The sequence below is a fragment of the Ambystoma mexicanum genome, chromosome 8 (genome assembly GCF_040938575.1).
Source record: "Ambystoma mexicanum isolate Mex_15411 chromosome 8, UKY_AmexF1_1, whole genome shotgun sequence".
Classification (NCBI taxonomy): Eukaryota; Metazoa; Chordata; class Amphibia; order Caudata; family Ambystomatidae; genus Ambystoma; species Ambystoma mexicanum.
The window spans coordinates 384,244,426-384,252,358 of NC_090929.1; positions in this window are offsets into that span (position 1 = coordinate 384,244,426).

Here is a 7,933-nt window from a genome sequence, read left to right on the forward strand (position 1 = left end):
AAGCATTTTGCTCAGGAAAATTATCCGTATTACAAAGTGCAGCAAAAACACTAGCTTGATCATCCTTCTCCATACAATGCTTAGCCCATGCAATTAACTCAGGTTTCTTCTCCGGTGGTACAGTATTGCGAGTGACGACTTTTGTTCCCGTACCTCGAGCGATTACAAGTGGCACAGGACCAGTTGGAAGAGAGGGAGCAGGCACATTCGATGGAGGTACTATAACTGGTGCGATAAAAAGAGGCAGAGGAGCAGGTGGAGGGACAAAAACCGGAGGAGTAGGAACAACAGGTTGAGTAGGAAGAGCAGGAATAACAGCAGGAAGAGGTACAGCAGTAGGAAGAGGAACATACAGAGGTGGTGCAGAGGCACTAGACCTTTGTTCATTTAATATTTTGTCAATAAACTCATCAGAAATATGAAGATCTTTAGAAGGATATATTTTCTGAATTCCAAGTGAGAAAGCCCTATCCATATTTTTGGTCGACTCAGACTGTTTGTTTTGGTCATAAAACAATGCTTTTTTGGCGTTCGTTTTATGACGACGTGCATGTTTCTCTCTACCTTTAAGTTGTTGCAACGCTTCTTTTTTTCCAATTCTGCAAAACATCAAATGCTGCAGGTCTAGTCTTTTTCTTTAACAAGACTGACTCCAAATATTCAATGCGAGGGATCTCAAAACTACCATTGATTGGCCACTGAATTTCAAAGGCATGTCTGGTTTGTCTGTGCCAAATACCATTAAATACTATACTTCCAATGCCGTACTTACAGTACATAGTACATGCCGGCGACCCCTCCTGTGGTGCGGGACGGCTAAATTCCAACGATTGTCTATCACTGCAGAATAATGCCCTAAAGCAGGTAGACAATTTCCCAGGCATATCTCAAATTCTTGGTGTTACCTGGTCAATAATTGTGTCTGCAGATACAATGCGCCAAAATTCAAATTGTCAGGGTTAAATTAAGAATCGGTTCACGACTCACCTGACCAAACCTAAGGAGGTCCAATCGGTACTTCTAAGAATCTTACCTAACTAATCTTACCTCGTGTATGGTGATTTTGGCAAATTTGCCCGCCTCGATAAGTGGACCCTCGTCAAGATGCCGTCTCAGACCACAAGCTAATCGTCCAGGGATCGGGTCGTGCAGCGCTGCTGAGGTGTCGCGTCTCATCCAGGGGCCCCTTTATGTCACACCGTCCGATCCCGGTCCAATAGCGTGTGTCAACCTTCAACAATCCGGCATCAGTCTTGAGGGTCCCTATTCGGGCGCCAACTGTGAAAACAGAAAAAGAATGTTGAGGCTGAGTACCCCAAAAGGAAATACACCAGCCACGGGTTACAAAGGAACATACAAAGTACTTTTAATCTATACGGAACCCAATTACAAAAACAGAGCAAAATCAGATAGCTATCGGCCCTCAGTACAACACAACGAACTCCAGCGTGGTTCAGTGTTTTCAGTGAGAGATGCTGTACAATAGAATGCATTCGCTTTTTATACATTTTGTGGGCGCGATGTCCAGCCCCACTTCGGTTAATATTCCTTTTAATATATCACCGATCTACGGTTCGTGCCAAGTCTCAAATAACCGCATATAACTGGTTTGCCTTTAATACATGTATCAACAAGCGTATGCAATAGCTGTGTATTCTAAAGTTTTCCATGCATGCCTTCTTAAACATTAATACAATGTAGTTAAACAGATGTTCTTTGTTCAGTATTTGAATCCATTGTCTCAACATATGCTTGTGGATTAGTTTTTCATTGCACAAGTAATCCTTCTACACATAGGTCAGTGAAGGACAAGGTCTCAGTTCATGACCTCAGCAAGTGGCCTGCAGGCAGATTACACGTTAGCTATGTACAGAGGTCAAGACGGCCATGTTGTATTCTGCAATGACATCGTCCACCATTTTAGCTCACAGGGTGACTTTTACACAACGAATCGTAAAATGGCGGTTTGACCTAAAATGGCGGCCTACATGGATTTAAGGTCAGGACCTTGCAACACAGATTTCTTTCGCAAGCGACTTTCGAGCAGCTTGGTGTAGGCCAATATTAAATATATTTATTACAATAGGAGGCACGATATACTTTCTACTTCGACACCACCAGCCGGTGACAGATAGTCGGGCTATGTATGTACCCCATAGGTAACCTTGTAAAGGTGTACTGACACCCGCTCCAAGAAAATGCAAACTGCTCTTGGCACTCTTCAGTAATTGGCACAGAGAAACATGCATTGGCTAAATCTACCACTGCATACCAAGTCCCCTCAAACATTTGGACATTCTCAATCTAGGTAATGGCATCTGGGACCGCGGGCACTAAGGGAGGAGTGTGTTTATTCAACTCACGGTAATCCACTGTCATCCTCCAAGACCCATCCCCTTTTTTGATAGGCCAGAGAGGATTGTTCCGTGCAGTAGTGATAGGGCATAACACACCCGCCTCCACATACCCTTTGATGGTGTCTGAAATGTCCTTATGCCCCCAAGGAATGCGGTATTGCTTCATTGCTACCCGCTTGGTTGCCACAGGCACTTGTACTGGTGGCAACTTCAATTTGCCTACTGTAATGTGTGTGCAGGTCAATGCACTCACCCCAAACTGGTATGTTTTACCTCCGAGTCCCAAAGTCAACCCTTCCAGAATGTCAAAGTCAATTATGTACTCAGGTATCGGGACAATCAACACTTGGTATTTCTGCCTATTCAAATTGCCTTTTTTCATCTCCACTTCAGTTTGTACTGCGGGGGTCTCCTTTCCCAAGAGACCTGTAATAGTAAATTGTCTGCTTTTGAATCGTGCTGGATTGCCATGAATCAGAGAGGCCTCTGCCCCGGTGTCTATCAATGCTCGCACCCCTTGCATATTTCCTGGCCCCCAAAAAATCTTAACATTAACATGGGGCCGCCTATCAACTTTTATGCGAGCAGACGCTGCCGGAGCTTGGCCGTACCCCAGTCAAATTTTGAATGAGTGTGACTTGACTCTGCCTCTAGCATTCCACTCACTACCTTCCTCAAATCAGCGTATGTTGGCTGGTACGGGGAAGGTGTCCCCATAGACCCTTCTTCTTGTTCTTCCTCAGGGAGAGCGGAAGGTGAGGACTCCCCCTGTGGTTTGGTCACTACCTGTTTCTTAACCTGTTTATAGCGCTCTTTGGCTGCAAGCCCTCTCTTTTTGTATAATTCATACATTACCCTAGTTTCAATGCCATCAATTTCTTCTTGTGGCACACCATCTTTTAAGAAAGCCAAAAACATGTCCTTTCTGGACACCCAGGAGTCTCTACTATCTTGCCTCCTGCCTTCAGTTCTTCTCTCACTACGCCCCTCTCTCTCCCGTGGCTCGTCATCACTCTTGTCCCACTCCCCTAAATCTGCCAGTTGCCGAATGGCATCCACTACCTCATCAGTGGGTTTGCCCGTCATACCTACGAGCAAAGTCATAATGACACTTTTGTATGCGGGCGGTGCAGTTCTGATCACCATATTTCTAGTTGAAACTGAGAGCGGCACGGCCCCCATGTGTCCTGGAGCATCTACGTGAATTGCCTCTTTCATAGCATGCTCTCTGACCTTTTGAATTGCCTCTTTCAAAGTATACCACTTTGTTTCCTCGCTAGGCCAATCTGTGGTAATGGGGTATTTACGGTTACATGCTTGGGCTGCTAGGTGCAACAAAGACACCTGTGAATCTTGACCATTCTCATCAGGGGGTGGCCCTGCCCTTAAGACCTCCTGTACATTGGTGTCAGTTGACAAGGGTAGAAAATGCAGTGAGTCCGTGGAATCTACCAACAACCCTGCATCGCCCCCATCTAGCAACCTCACCATCCATGTCAATAAAGGTTCCCCTGATTTTTGCCTCAAACAGGTAATAATTTCCCCAACCTCCTGCTGGGTGTAATCCTCCAGCGTGGTTAAATCCACAACCCCGCCCGCAGGATTCTGCCGGTGGGGCCCGGCTCGCCGCCTTCTAACTGGCTTAGCCACCACTGTCTTCTGCTTAAATTCCGTTTTGGGATCTGACTCATTTGCCGAACTGCTCTCTGAACTGGTTGAGTTAAAAATGTCACCATCCCAATTATCCGGATCCCAGTCCACACCGGCTGTAGCGATTACAGCTGCCATCTTTCTTTGATTTACCCCTCCCCGTCTTTTCCTATACTTATACCGGGCTTCTCTGACTGCTGCCCTCGCAGCCACGGCCTGGTATGTGTCGGCTTTATCTTTAAAAAGTTTCATTTGAATCTGCTGCATTAACGCAATCTGCTTTTCTGCAGCCAGCTCTCTTTCCAATCTCAAAATATCATTTTTCATTTCCAAATTCCTTTGATGTATTATCCTATAGGCATGCAGGAGGACCCAACCCCACCTACCCAGCACAGTGCATTCCCTTCCCCTTTCCACTGAAACTTGTTGTAAGCACAACATTACTTCAGACGGATCAGCATCTCCCAATTCCTGATCCCATGTTTCACTTAGCCCCGCGCCGCATGCCCACACATGGGCCAATTTATCATACGGGCTCTTAGCCCAGCCTGGAATGATAACATCAGAACATTCACTGCCAGCGGGAACGCTCCTTTTCCTGAACAAACTATTCATCATTGCAATAATGTACAAAACCTCTTTATATATATATATATATATATATATTTTTTTTTTTTTTTCTTTTCCTTTCCACACTGCAGTCACTCGCGCAGGCACGCACACACCAAAAAAAAACAGATTAACACAGTCCAACACTCGCTGCCAAATTACTTTCGCTTGCAAGGTAAACAAAGCCTATCTGCGTTCAAACAGATTCTTTAATATTTGGAACAATTCATCACAAATACCCTGCTAACAGCGCCAAAATGTATTGCTCACCCAGAGTGCACGGACAGTCATTAATCACCAGTGCAATTGCAGAGCCAATACTTTAAACGCAGGTAGACGACACAATGACTTACAACCACATGCACGCTTAGAAAATAATGAGCACTTATACAGCTATTTATTCAAAGCTTGGAAGCAACAAGTGATAACGCAGAAATAAATCACAGAAAAGACAGAGGATTCAAAAGAAAATACATCACCATGGGCGTAACTGAATCCCTCATCTCGCCAGAAGCGGCTGGATGACCCTGATAACAGCCAGGCCGAGAGCACAGCAGCCCACAGGTATGCTGTGGGCTTCTGGTCTTCGTACTTGTCCCGTCTGACCGTTGAGGGGTTCCGCATATATGCACTCCTCAAAAAGGGGTGGTAATTTCTCGAACCTTCTGGCAATGCACTTGCGCATTGACGGGTAACCGTTGGTTGCCAGCTGGGTCAACCGACAGTAACCTCAAGGAGCAAAGCGCTTCCCTCTCCTAAGAACAAACGCCACGGAAAACAGTCCCATAACTCATAACAAGACATAACAAAACCAGCTTTCCCAGCAGAATGTCCTTGACCGCATACCAGGTTTGGAAAGCATGTTTTCTTCAGCAAAGTAAATTCAGCTCTCAGCAAAGTAAGTACAGCTTTTCACTGAGGCATGGAGTAAATATCCATTATGGCTCTGAGTGCTCCCAGCATACACTGCGCACCAGTGCCATGTTTTAGCTCAAGCATAACACCAGCCTACTGTGAATCAAGGAACATGTATTTGTTACCCCTTTTTAGGAGGAGGCTTCACTCAGCATAGGCCATCACGTTACTATTTGCTGAATGAAGCCACACCAACTAAAGTCTGGAAGTTATCCCTATTCATAAGCAAAGTGTTACGAACAGCTGAAAGGAGACAAAGAGAACAAAATGCTATCATAAGAAGAAGTGATGATACTAGACCGGAGGGGGATCAGGGGTCTTTTGGTTGAAGAACCAGATAGAAGCCCAGGGGTTACAACTGAAATGCTAGCTAGACCTGAGTTCTAACATTAGCCTAGCCCTGGATCTTTTCCAGACTTAGCAACACCCCTGATACTAGATGAGTTGGTCTTATACGCTTTAAGCTGGCTTAGGCTTTTATTGGTTTTAGATAACCTTTATGAATGCTAAATTGTATTATATATGTGATTATGTAAACAAATTGCTGCTCTATGCCTCTAAGGTTTGGAAAAAAGTTTGTGTCTAATGGTTTTAGACAATTTTTAAATAATGTGAAATTGTCTTATGCAAGTGATATTGTAAATGTATGAATTAGTGTCTTATGTTTTAATATTGGAACAATTTCTCTAAAGTTTGTGTATGATGTATCTTTTATGGATTTTCCATTTAAACTGAAATAAAGAAATGACTACCAATACTATAAATCACATATTCTTAGGTGACTGTGCACTGCACTTGGCAGAGCGTTGCTCTGCACACTTTGGTGGGTTATGAACTCACATTCGAATTTCTGCAGTCACACTAATGAAAAGTGAGAAGCAGCACTTGTCTCACGTGAGGTCCTTTAGATGTTAAAATAAATATTAATTTTCTCCATGTTATGTTTTGTGTGTAAATGCATGTAATGGTTACACTCATGCAAATATGTATGGGTGATTAAACCAAATGTACCATGTAGAATTTTGAATAACAGAGCCTCTGAGAATCTTATTCCTGATGAAAGCGCCCCTGTCAGGATTCTATTAATGATTGGGATGACTCGTTACAGTTTCCTGAGGCTAAGTCCTACATGCTCCCATAATTCAATATGGAGGTAGAGAAAAACACAATGAACACCCTGACTTGGAATGAAAATGATGATGAGCAGATACTGGAATCTCCTAACAGTTTCTAGAGAAGGGAAAAAAAAGGCAACGTATTGTTACTGCCTATAATTACTATGTATACAAATATTGTATTATTAAAATATCCACACTTACCTTGAACTGGTTCAGAGGAAACTCTGGACCATGGTCACACATCTTGCTGCCAATTGTCAAGGGACCAGAAATCAGGATGTTGCACATCTGAGGGAGAATCCAAAAAGCAAGGGGAATGTAAGTGTCGAGAAAAAATCTGATGATGAGCTCACAGTAAAATGTGAAAAATCACCAGTGACTCAGGGCGAGCAAAAAATAGGGAGAATGAAAAATCTAAAAAAAGGAGTAAAACAAGCAGCGTAAAACCAATTTATGACAAGCCTGCAGGAAAGCCAACCCAGAAACATGAAATGTGAACCAAATCCAAAAGCAACTCAAAACTGGATGTCAAGAACAGAGAGGAAACAGACACACGAGCAGAATTACTCACAAAGATTATGAAAAATGTGCAATTCTGTGGGATCATTCTTACAATCCATAATACATTTAATAACGCAGCACTAGGAATATTACATTCCAGTGGACAATGGAGACTCTGTGCAGACCCGTCGGAACTTCACAAGAAGATACACATGCCAAGGTGCCCCCCTTATAGTGTTTAGGGACTCAGAGAGTTAAGTTTCTAAAGTGCACACAAAACAAGGCTGGGGCCCTTTCCTGGGTCTGAGCTCTCCTTCCTAATTCGGGTTGTCTGAGTAGCTTGGGCTGCAAGGAGAGGGATGCACAGGAACTCAGGCCAGGTTTGCAGAATAATTTAAAGAAACAACGTGTGTTAATCACTCTCAACCTGGGCCAGGAATATTAATGAAAACAGAATCACATATACTTGTGAGTGTTAAGATTTCTTTTTAAAGTGTCAGCCGACACGTGTTTCGACCTGATGTGACTGACAGCTTTAATTGCACTGAGACTGAATGTTGAGCATAGGATTAGGAAAAAGATAAATAGAACAAAAAGATGCACCGAATGGAAAAAGGGTATGGGAAGTGGCGCTAGGGCCGTCCCTCTGTCTCTCAAATCCACGTGGGATTCCTCCTGCCTAGCCCAGGCGTCCTTATCAGTGAGGTTACTGCTTATGCTCGGTAACCCCTACTGTCTCAAACTGATCTAAAATGCAGGTGGTTTCCCTAAGTGCAGGCTAAC